This window comes from Nylanderia fulva, unplaced genomic scaffold, assembly GCF_048542155.1.
Source record: "Nylanderia fulva isolate GAGA-0341 unplaced genomic scaffold, ASM4854215v1 Scaffold59, whole genome shotgun sequence".
Lineage (NCBI taxonomy): Eukaryota > Metazoa > Arthropoda > Insecta > Hymenoptera > Formicidae > Nylanderia > Nylanderia fulva.
In genome coordinates this window covers 395,254-407,449 of record NW_028190687.1, presented here as the reverse complement: position 1 = coordinate 407,449, position 12,196 = coordinate 395,254, and the positions used below count along the sequence as shown (strand labels likewise).

The 12,196-nt window shown below is 30.7% G+C and overlaps 1 long non-coding RNA gene across 1 annotated transcript in view; it reads left to right on the top strand.

Annotated features, from left to right (window-relative positions):
* LOC114929598 (uncharacterized) overlaps window positions 1–11,068 on the top strand; it is a 39,335-nt gene extending 28,267 nt beyond the window's left edge. Inside the window, exon 3 of the long non-coding RNA XR_014925868.1 lies at window positions 10,815–11,068. This is a non-coding gene — a long non-coding RNA (uncharacterized LOC114929598). The remainder of the gene's footprint in view (window positions 1–10,814) is intronic.
* Window positions 11,069–12,196: the final 1,128 nt, after the last annotated feature.

The window sequence follows — 12,196 nt, the reverse complement described above, 5'->3', positions numbered from 1 at the left end:
TTGAATTTTACATTATAAATCATCCACATCAAACATGTATTAGAAATCTACTTGGCATACATATAAAGTTGGTTTTTGCTACGCTTAATACTATTATAAATTTAAACGTAAATATGTATTGATGTTTTTCGCTCTATTATAACCTACAACGCATGCCTACATACGTATAAATCATAATACAAATTATACTTTTATATTAAACTTCTAATCTAGATTTAGAGGATAATAGTGTTTTCTTTCATGTATCTAAGTCCTAGGAATCTTGTGTTTATATTTATATAAAATGTATATTTTTTATATAAAGCACTGAATATGATGAGTTGACAGTTTGCCTGTCATTCGAGACGTCATATAGAGACAAAAGTAAATAAGGAAAACTGGAATTCCGTAATTATTTCTCGTTTTTCATGTGAAATCTAACTTTCTTGGGATTATTGATGTATGTATTGCAATCGTAGAGAAGCATTTTTTATTCTGTCAAATTAATGTGATAAAAGACTAGAAGTACAAAAATAATTAGTCGATAAAACAGATAATCGTGAAGGATGCTCTTAAAAATTCTTAAAAAAATTTTTTTTAATTTATCTTAAAGAATATGTTTTAACATAAAATTAAAAAATATAACATATACATATATGAGAAATGTTATTTTAAGTTAGGTTTCAGATTTGCGAATATATTTATATGGCAGAAAAATTTTTATTTGAGAGAAAAGAGGGAGAAGAGGAAGAGGAGGGAGGGAGAGAGAATAATGATATTTTCTTCAATTTAGACTCAAATAATATACTTAAATGGCAGACGTCAAAAGTTATCGCGAATTATTCTCACACAAACAGCTTCTATTTTGTACTCTAACTTAATCCAATCTAATATTTAGGCTAATTAAGCCGAAAAATGTGTGATTAATACCGGAGGCTGCATTAATTAACGGACGTGATCAGAATGGAAAAGAGAGCGAAGAAGGAAGGAGGAGGACGGCGCAGCAATGCATGTTCCGTAGCACGCAATGAAATTTACATAATAAACATAATAATAATAACGACGATAATGGGTTAATACGCGAGGAAATGCGCGGCCTGGTTATCCCCCACACATAATTAACTTCATCGGTCGCCGTATTCTAATTACCACACCTCGAATAATATTTGTTGATAATAAACATTATTATTGCGTATCGTCTGCGATCAGGGTCTCCAATGGATGCGTTATATCCATTTAATTGCCGCGTAAATTTAGCCTTTAATTTTTTTTTACCAATTGGGGAAATTTTGTAAACTATATATTGCGCATGTTGTTCATAATATCTTGTACGATAAACATTTCATAGATTGATATGATAAGATATATATGCCTATGTTATTTAAAAAATTGTTTATCTTTTTGATTATGTAATTGAAAAAAATTAAAAGATTTTCTTTATGTAATCGTAGTTGTAATGTAGTTTTCTAAAAATAAGTTGTATAAAATGGTATTATATTTTATTTCTAATAAATAATTTCAGTAAATAGAAATTTTTAACAGTTTTTGTACATACATATATAGCCTATAAATTTATTAAATAATAGTTTACTGCTTATTAAATTAGACTTGGTTAGATGGCGTGCATGGAAGTATAATTGAAAGCTGTTGTTCATAAGTATATTTATATAGTATATGTATATAGTATAAAAAATAAGCATAGAGGTGGTTAAGGGGATCCCTCAGCAAACGACAAACTCCGACTAGAGTTCCTCGAGTAAGAGTTAAAACAACAGGGGGTCGATTTCTGATTGGTTCCGCCAGTTATAGGTTATAGCCAAGAAGTGAGTAAGAAAGAGACAAAAATAAACAAAAGAAAACGACAAAGTTATACAAAACATATGGTAGTTATGTAATGGTATTAGTATATAATGTATGTATACGATTCTAGTTGACTATTAATGGCGGCGTGTCTTAACTCTTACCAGAGGACCGCTAACCCGACAAAATAGTAGCGCTCTCACTTTGGAATTAAAAATATCGGTAATTACCGACCGATTTTCGAAGAATAATTACTGATATTTTGAACTTTACGTTATAAATCATCCAGATCAAACATGAATTAGAAATCCATGTATACTTGGCACACATGGAGTCAATTTTTGCTACGTTTAATACTATTATAAGCTTGAACGTAAATATGTATTACTGGTTTTCGCCCTATTATATCTACAACGCACGCACACATGTGTACGAATCGTATTATAAACTATACTTTTATATTAAACTTCTAATCTAGATTTAGAGGATAATAGTGCTTTCTTTCGTGTATCTAAATCCTAGAGATCTTGCGCTTATATTCATACAAAACATATTTTTATATAAAGCACTTAATATGATAAGTTGACAGCTCGCCTGTCATTCGAGACGAATGTCGAGACAAAAGTAGATAATGAAAAGTGGGATTCCGTAATTATTTCTCGTTTTTCATGTAAAATCGAATTTTTCTGGGATCATTGATGTACATGTATTGCAATTGTAGAGAAGCATTTTTAATTCTGTCAAATTAATGCGACGAAAGACTATATAGAAGTACGAAAATAATAATTAGTCGATAAAACAGGCAATTGTGAAGGATTTCCTTAAAATTAAAATTAGTAATATAATATAAAAAAAAGGTAGATGTAAATATGAGCCTGTATACAAATTGTAACCTCAAAGGGAACAATAAATTATTAAAGATCATCAATCAATTATTAGGAAAAAGCTGTAATATACAAAACAGGAAACAAATGTGAAAGAAAAAAGATCAGTAATCGAGAAAGGAAAAGAGAAGGAGATTAGATTTGAGATAGTTTATTGAATTGTGAAATGTGATCGTCGATGTGATGAGAATCAAGCCTCACTTGCGTTTCGCCTTAGGGATCCCTAGTAACAGACGTCGATTTCTGTGAATCTAAAAAGGATTTTCATCCTCTGCAGATAAAAATTTTTGAAAGAGTAATGGCAAATTTCGTCCATTTTTGGGACCTCGAATTTCAAACTTTTTTTCATGGCAAGTAGTACTATTAGATGAAACATTAATTCCAGTAAAATTTCAAGATGAGCATATATAGGCACGGTTCCGGAGATACAAGGGGGAAAGTAATGATTTTTAGTCGGTTTTATGAGAAATTATCACTTTCACTTCTTCATATCTAAGGAACCGTGTCTATGCTCATCTTGAAATCTCTAAGATTAATGTTTCATCACATAGTACTATTTGGCATAAAAAGTTTCTCGGTATTTTATTTTTGTAGTTTCAGAATTATTTTGTACTTTTATAAATAATTGATAATACTTCATATGTGTAGAGCAGTGATTCTTAACCTTTTTGAAGTTACGAAACACTTATTTTGATTATAAGAAAAATTTGCGAACCTCCAAGATCTTTAAGGTTATAAAACTAATAACAAAAATATGCATAAATATACTTTTTATTAGACATTATAAAGTACAGATTATATAACAATAAAACAAATTAAATTTAAAAAAAAATAATATTCATAAAATTAAAAAATTATTAAAGTAGTTTTTTTTAGGTATAGGTACATCGCGCTTTCATAATTTTGAGGAATACCGGTTAAGAACAACTGGTATAGAGTAACAAATAAACGGAGTTGTGAAAAAAGTCGTAGGCAGAAAAACGTTTCTTTTTAAATTGCGACTTGGAAAAATTGCGAATATTATTGGATCTATTCGACTATATTAATTATTGTCAGTTTATTTCTGCGAGAAGTCATGACGCACCGTCTTTCTCGCTTTCATCTTCACCTCTATCTCTGATATAATTCCCTAACGTCTGCTCCTCCAGACGAATACGGAATGAAATCGCTTTACGGTCTTTCGACGCTGCGGAATATTAATAAATGCTTCGTATATCGCCGTCAGCTGACATTTCTAGATCGTATAAGAGATACCGTCATAAAGTAAATTTATCTGCGCCTTTTCTTACATTTTGTATAATATATATGTGCAATAATATAAGCATAAATAATACATTAAACGCGATAATTCTAAGCAGTAACGTCAAAAAGTATATCGGTAAAGTAAGTACTAATTTTTTTAATTTGTGTGATTTCTCTATGATTCTCTTACTAATAATATTAATAATAAATTGTTTTATCGGAAAATTTAAAAAAATATTTGATATTAATTTTTAATATAAATAATTTATTCTAAATTTATAATAAGTGGGGCGAATAAGTAGGATCGATAAATGTTTATCGTAGCGTTTTACACCTACTGTTCTGTCGAAGTGGAACTCGGGAGTTCCAGCTCGGAGGCGAATCACATAATCAAGAAACGCACGAATATATTACGAACGGCGATCGTGGAAGAGAAATACTTTTTTTTCCATGAAAAATTTCCTCCCCGTCGTAAGCGAGGGAGGGGGATAAGAATCGATGCTACGTGAGACTCGACGGTTGCATCTCGACATGATTGCAAGTCGTCTGATTTTACGGTTCGGCAGAGGTGCAATCGTTCGGTTGCTCGACTTTGCAAATCGTATCGATTTTATAAATCGAGAACTCGCATGTTTCGAGTTAGACGTAGATTTCGAAAAGAACTAATCCAATCGACTGATTTTTCCATTTTTTATTGCGAATAAAATTTTCTTCCTCAAAATGTATATATTTTTCACTTTATTGTAAATAGAAGTTTAATATCAAATAAAAATTATTCTTATTCTTCTTAATGTTAATTTTTGTATCGAAATTACTCAGTTTATTTTTTCAATCAATTCGTTATCTCCAATATTTTAAGTTGGATTGTTTTAACAGCGCAAATTATGAATTGTAATAAAATTGTTACAATAGACATATATGTGCATAATAAATACGCCCTTGACATTAATTATATTTTAAAACGTTATTTTTACGGATGTAAAGTAACAAAGAATCACAGGTTAACAAGAATTAATATGACTCTTTTTGCATCAAGCAAAAGGAACTTCAGTTTGAATATTCATATCAGACATATCTTCGTTCTTATTTGCATATCAAGTATCTTTCTGATCAGGCTGATCATTATTTTCTTAATATTTCGTTTGACCCTCTCTAGCTTTTACGAATTGCCAATCTCGAAGAGATCGCTCTATGTTGTTGAGAAGATTGCGTCGCTGATGAAGAAACACGGTGAAAGAAATATGTTTCTTTTTTTACAGCTCCGACGGATGGATTATAATGAGCATTCGTTATTCGAGGTGTAATAATTTTTTTATGTCTCTTTATTAAAATTTTAGTCTCCTTGTTTATTAGTTTTTTACTCGAAAATTAAATCTCAAGACACCGCAGATATTCTTTCACCACATTAAATAGAAATGGAACATATATTTTTGCATATTTATATTAATATCTTTATAATCACGATGGAAGAATTGAACTTTCTCTTTTTCGTATGTATACGATTTCCGTGAAAAATTTTCATGCAGCAATAATGACTATATCGTCTCCTCACCCTTAAGCGTATATCCACTTTAAAGCGCATCGCATCGCGTGAGCGACGCATCTATAACGGGTGATCCCTGAAAAATTAATGCCATTAAATTTGATGAAAGAATCGAATCTAATGATTAGTTGCAATTTTTTTTCAAAATGCATCAGTTAACATTATAAAACTATTTTGCATCTTAAAAAACATTAAGTATTCTTATTTTGCAAGAAAACAGGCAAGCCGAAGCAACAATAATGTCATCAAGAGAAAAATAAAACACATATTTTTTTTTTAATACTTTAAAATTCAATTAATTTTGTGTAAGAATCTCGTAAAAAATAAAGATTTTTGCATTTGTCGTAAAAAATGTTAAAAGATAAACGTTTGATTCTATCAAGAGTCAGCGTAATTTAATATATTATGTTAAAATGTTATACATATTAATAGAAAAGTAATAAATATATAATCATTAAAATAAAAATTCCTACACATAAAAACAAAAATTTTCTATCTCTTTGTAAGAATATACAAAAGTAATATAATCTGTGGAATTTTTGATTATATAATTACATAATTATTTTTTCCTAAGATTGAAACATCACAAATAGATATTATTTTAATTAACTATAATAAAATATGATACGTATTATTTATATTCATTATTATTATTAATTCAATTTAATTATTGTCAATTTTGAATTATTTTATTATATTATTTATAATTATTTATATCATATATTTGTGATAAAGACTACTGTTTTCCAATTTTTTTCATTACATATATATATCTTCTGCTTAATTAAATATGGCTGCCTTTGCATCATATTTCGTCATATAAGTGTTATATGTGTTAGCAATCTAGTATAAAAGTACAATACATAAAAATCTGCATATTCGCCGCTTCGGCGTTTCTAGAACCTCTTCATCCCTCTCTCTCACGTCTCTCTAAAGATCCCTTCTTTTATCTCGATCCACGTGAATTCTTCGCATCGCGTCCTTGAGTCTTTTGGAATCGGAAATGACGTCACCACGGGAAAGAAAAGACGGAGAAAGTCGTCCTGCGACGGAAACCAACGTTCAGGACGTCGACGAACTGATCGAATTACACACGTCCCTTACGTCGTCGATAGTCCACCGAAACGGTGAAAGGGAGATTTGGAATTGCAAATATCCAACTCGCTTAGTGAATCCCTTCCGCAAGATCTCTCTTCTCTGTTCTCTGTCGACAGTGGAGACTGACTTAGCTTCTTTTTCTATATATTCGACACGTGCAATTGACCCACGTGTGTTGCGCGACATGTTTGTGTGTGCGTGTATATTTTATTTATTTATTTATTCATATATACATATATTTTATAAATTTGAAATATTTGTACAGTGCAATTAAAATGGGATAATCTGTATATATATACATATACACACACATACATACATAGAAATATATTTATTAATTATATTATTTATTTGTATTAGTTTAATTAATTATTAAATTTATTTGGTTTCTATAGGAAAGATTTTAATTAAATTATTAATGTATTATTTATTTATACATATGTGTTTATTTTTTATAATAAAATTATAAAATATGTAATAGTATATTGTGTATCAAGTGCGGAAAGTTGACAATTGGTCACGAGTGCAACCCACACGAGTGAACAATTGTCAATCTGCACGTGATACACATACTATTTTGTATTACAAGTGCAAAGTGGCTTTGTGCGCGTTTTCTGTGCGCGAGGTGGCCGATCGCACGCCGCCATCTTGCGGCGGCACGGTGCGGGAATAGCCGTGTTCAATACATTGCCTACGGCTTCAGTCGTGGACAATGATTTTGAACGCGGCTCAGCCGTAGGCAATGACTTTGAATGCGGCTTATTCACTCACCGCGTCGCTGTTAGATGGCGGCGTGGGAAATCAGCCGCTTTCCGCACAGAAAACACGTACTAAAAGTGCCACTTTGCCTGCACGTGTAATACAAAATATAAATTCTTTATCATCAAAGAAGAAAGAGCATATAGATATATGAAGATAAAGTCATATACATATATAAAATTAAAAAATAAAGTATATTCATGTATGTATATATTTTAATTTTTGCAGCAAATTAGGCTATCGTTACTTATATCATGAGTTAGGTATCTTTTTTCCACAACACTCACATACATATTAATGAGAACAGAAATTTATCACTTCTGTGTTGCCTCCATCATTCAAGCGTCTCGATTCTGTCCGAACGACCGGAAAATAGGTCGGCGAGAACGATAATCCGTAACGACTAGGCGGAAGATAAAAGAAGGAAAGGAGGGTCATTAAGAAGATAGACATAGCATGACGACGGATGCAGACGGATTATATGAAGGTGCACACAGAAGGCGAAGCCGTTACAAGAATTGGAGAATTATCCGGTCGAGTCTTTCAAATGTCCGTCAGTTTTCATAAAGGATTGTATCTAAAATCGTACAGATCACTATCTTGCTACGAATAGAACAATTTTCGAATGTTGTTTTTTTCAGTGCCGATTCTACCAATATTCTTTAGCTAAATCATAGTTTATTTATGGAATTTTTTTTCTACATTTTACAAATAGATATTAACATTTATTTTGATATATTGGGGTTACAAGATGCTTTTTTGCAAGGAATCCTCAACAAAAATGTCGAGACATCAATAATTTTCGAGTTATAAGCGATTGAAAATAAGAAGTTTTTCGCAAATTAAGCTTTGTGGAAAAATCAAATATTAACAAAATCATATTTTTTTATTAATTTTATGTAGAGTTTACTTTAATAGAATTTTAATTTAAGGCTTAATTATGAAGATACATGATGGCAAAAATTAGGAATATGCAAAAAAATGGCCTCTCTTGACATTTTCGCTGAGGAAAAATCGTGTCCAAATGATCCCAGGAATTAACAAATTTGTTATTAATTTTAGGATATCTTGCATATATATTTAAAATTGATAATAATCAAGTAATTAATTAGCAACACAACTGACGATGCTACTAAATAAGCTCGCTATGTTTTTCAAATTCTTAGACCTTTTAGTTCTTTCTACTTTGTACTTTAACATTTTTTATATTCATAAATTTTCAATTAATTTTTTTAGTCTTTTACAAAATCGAAAAAAATTACATAATTTTAATTTTTGTCAAAAACATATATTTTATTTTCTTAATGATCGCTTACTCCAACGATACTTTGACGAATATTTGTGTCAACGAAAATATACATATGTGACATGTGATCACGTATATGTATATCTATAGCTCGATTCGTTCGATAGCATCGATATATACCGAGGGCGAGAGGGCGGACGGACGATCGCTTATCCGTCGTCACGAGCGCTTTTTTTTTGCTCCCTTCCCCGAGGATTTATATTTTACCTCGCGCGTTGTGACGAAGTTGACTGGGGTTAAAAAAAAATCTGCGGAAAAGCGAACGGAACGATCTCGTCGGTGGTGACTCCTGTAAATTCTTCGGGATATGTATCGATATCGCGCGCATGCACACATACCACGAGCTTTTACTTTGCCGCGGACGAATAAAAAAAAAATATTCGTGAGAGAGAGAGAGGGAGGGAGGGCAAGCGAGAGTTGTATTTTTATGGAAAAAAAAATGTTGCTAACTGCACGCGCTATATTCGAGATGCATATCGCATATTATTTTTGCATCGTGTGAAGCGTGAACCCTCTATCGACGCGATGCGACAAAATTGTGCGACCAATTGACGACAAGTAACTATGGCGAAAATTGAATAAAAAATACAACTATTAATGATAAGTTTCTCGAATTTGCGCACTACCATTCCTCGAAATTTGGTTAATTACACTAGTTTACAGCCAAAAATTATTTTAAACGAAGCGTTTCTTATAGATTTTTGAGTACTAAAAACGATGTCGCAAACTAAATTTTACTAGCACGATCAAATTTCTAAATTAACTCGTGTAAAAATTGGCTTTTTTATGACATTTAAGATTTTTTTTTGTAAAAAAAAGTTTACGTTATCTGGAAAGTCTGATCAAACATCATGAATGTATTTGTCATCCTCTATAAAATGCAATTTTTGTTTCACTATTTTACTTTTTAACCATGTTATGAAAGATTAAAGCTAGGAGCTACTTTTCATATATGAGAGATGCTCCTGAAGAAAAATAATTTTTTTGGAAAAAATTATTTTTTCTAATATTGATTTTGTATTATTAGAGCGCGAAACATACACCATTATCTGGTTTTATGTAATTTGTGTGTGATTTAACTTTTTAATAATTATAATTTTAATAGTAGATATCTTGTATCGCCAGTGATGAATAAAATTAAAAATAAATGTGAGACGACCCAACTGGCTTAAATTAATTCTTATTATTACTTTACTTTCTTAAAAATCAAAATTCTTGTATGTACATCTATTGTATTTTTTAATGTTAATTTTAGACTTGATAAGGACCTAAACCTAAGGTCGAAACGTTGTCTTTTCTTGTACATGGCATCAAACTAATAATAATAAGAATTAATTTAAGCCAGTTGGGTCGTCTCACATTTATTTTTAATTATAATTTTATTTAATTTTATTTTGATAACTGTTAACCCTCGTGATAGCTGCTCGATGTTACGAAGTTATGAATACAACCCACAACATGAATCGAGTCAGCCAATCAGCATCGCGGAAAAGCGACAACGATGTCAATAACATGCCTTTTTTGTAAATGATGAATGGATTTCATCCTCTTTAGAATATACAACTTTTGTCTGGAATACTTTTTACAAAGTGCATTTGTTTCGAAAAATTCATCATAGGCGAAATCATGGTATACATATATAGAAAGATAAACTATTGCGCATAATAGCGGAAGTATGAAATCTTGACCAATCAGAGTTTGAGTTTTTATGTAGTTCAATACTTACTCAATGACAGTTCAATGGAATAGTGAAGTCAGTAAGCAGCCATTTAAATTTCTCATAAAAGCATAATTGACTGACTATACATATCCCTTAATTTTGATCTACTGCGAAATGGTTTATTATCTTTTGTATTTACACCATGGACGAAATATTTACTATCTCACTGTATTCAAATTCTTCTCCTAACATGACTAAAAAGATATATTAAAATAAAACAAATTTTATAGAAGATGAACAATGATTTGATCAAAATTTCCGGATAATGTTAACCTTTTACACAAAAAATTTAAATTTCATGTTTTTGCATATTAAACGGTAATTATATTTCGAAAAGCTGATAGTAAAAACTGCTAGTAAAAATTGATTTGCGACATTGTTTTCAGCATCAAATCTATAAGAAACACTTTATAGGGTTAAAAAATTGAAAAAAATATTATTTTATAAACTAATGTTAATGATATATATTGTATTCGATTTTAGGTTTTCAAAGCTTCTTGCTAGAGAAGATTGGAAACGGATGGAAGATCGGACAAGTGCGAAATTGGAACGCGCGCACGCGAAACGGGCGAATGAGTTTCGTTCGATACGGCATAAATATTCACGGCTGGATCGGAAACGCGCGACGTCGAAATTAGATGACGCAAATTGCATTACACCCCGGATGTCTCGAAACTGTCGTCTTTTCTTCCGAAGTCAGACGAAGATAACGCCGCACCAGTCAAGAAGAATGACGTCTCGACCCATTAATCGTTTCTTAATTATTATTACACTTAACCTAACCTAGAAACCTTCAAGTAAGAGACATGTAAACTAGTTATAACATCGGGATTGGTTAATGACTGACTTTGCAAAAATATGGCGGAGCCTATGAAATAATTTGATTTTATATTTGACTTACAATTAGGTATATTGACAAAGTAAAGATGAAGTAGAAATAAATTCAGTAAAACTGATTTGAAGAATTTATATATATATATATATATATATATATATATATATATATATATATATCAAACAAAAGAAAAAAGCAACCCGGCATTGTGGTAAGTTTGTAGTGGAATATCGACTACAATTTTTTATGTACATATCACATCAAATATTAGGTTAAGAGCGTGATTATCTTCAAATATACATATTTTCAATTTTCATGTATTTTATAACTTTTTCGTGTAAAATATATTATAATAAGATTAAATGTTTATACATATGTATTTTAGTATTATACATATATTAATTTTAATATATTTATATTTTTCTAACAATAAATTTTATAAACTGATCACACTCGCGTCATAGCGGCCGCCATAATCTTGTAAGAGATTACACTTTGCATGTCTCTTATTTGAAGGTTTCTAATTAAACCTAACCTAACCTATCTAATTAAACCTAACCTAATCTATCCTAACTTGAAAATAACCTATGGTAGCGTAACCATTGCTATCGCGATTATAACAGTTTATATTTTTCGTATGCAATACCTGTCACGTGTGTGTGTATATGTGTGTACCAACGTTATCCAGAGTTTAACACAGCGCGGTCGAAATTCCGGCATCCGATTTCCGTGATGTTTTCGTTTTTTCGCCTTTTACATGTCATTCCGAGTGTTATATACAACGGATCAGAACACAAGTTACAACGTTCGTCGTGACAACGTTTTGTCCTACTATTTTATGTTATATTTTTTACTTCGTTTAAGATAGCTTCCGAATTATACTAGCCACGACACACTGCGTATATATATATTTTCTTTGCGAGTTTCTTCGTATTTAAAATTGTATTTAAAATTGTACTTATTTAGATTTAACAAAAGATAAACAGAATCATATATTAAAATTAATATTACATTATTATTGTTATTAATA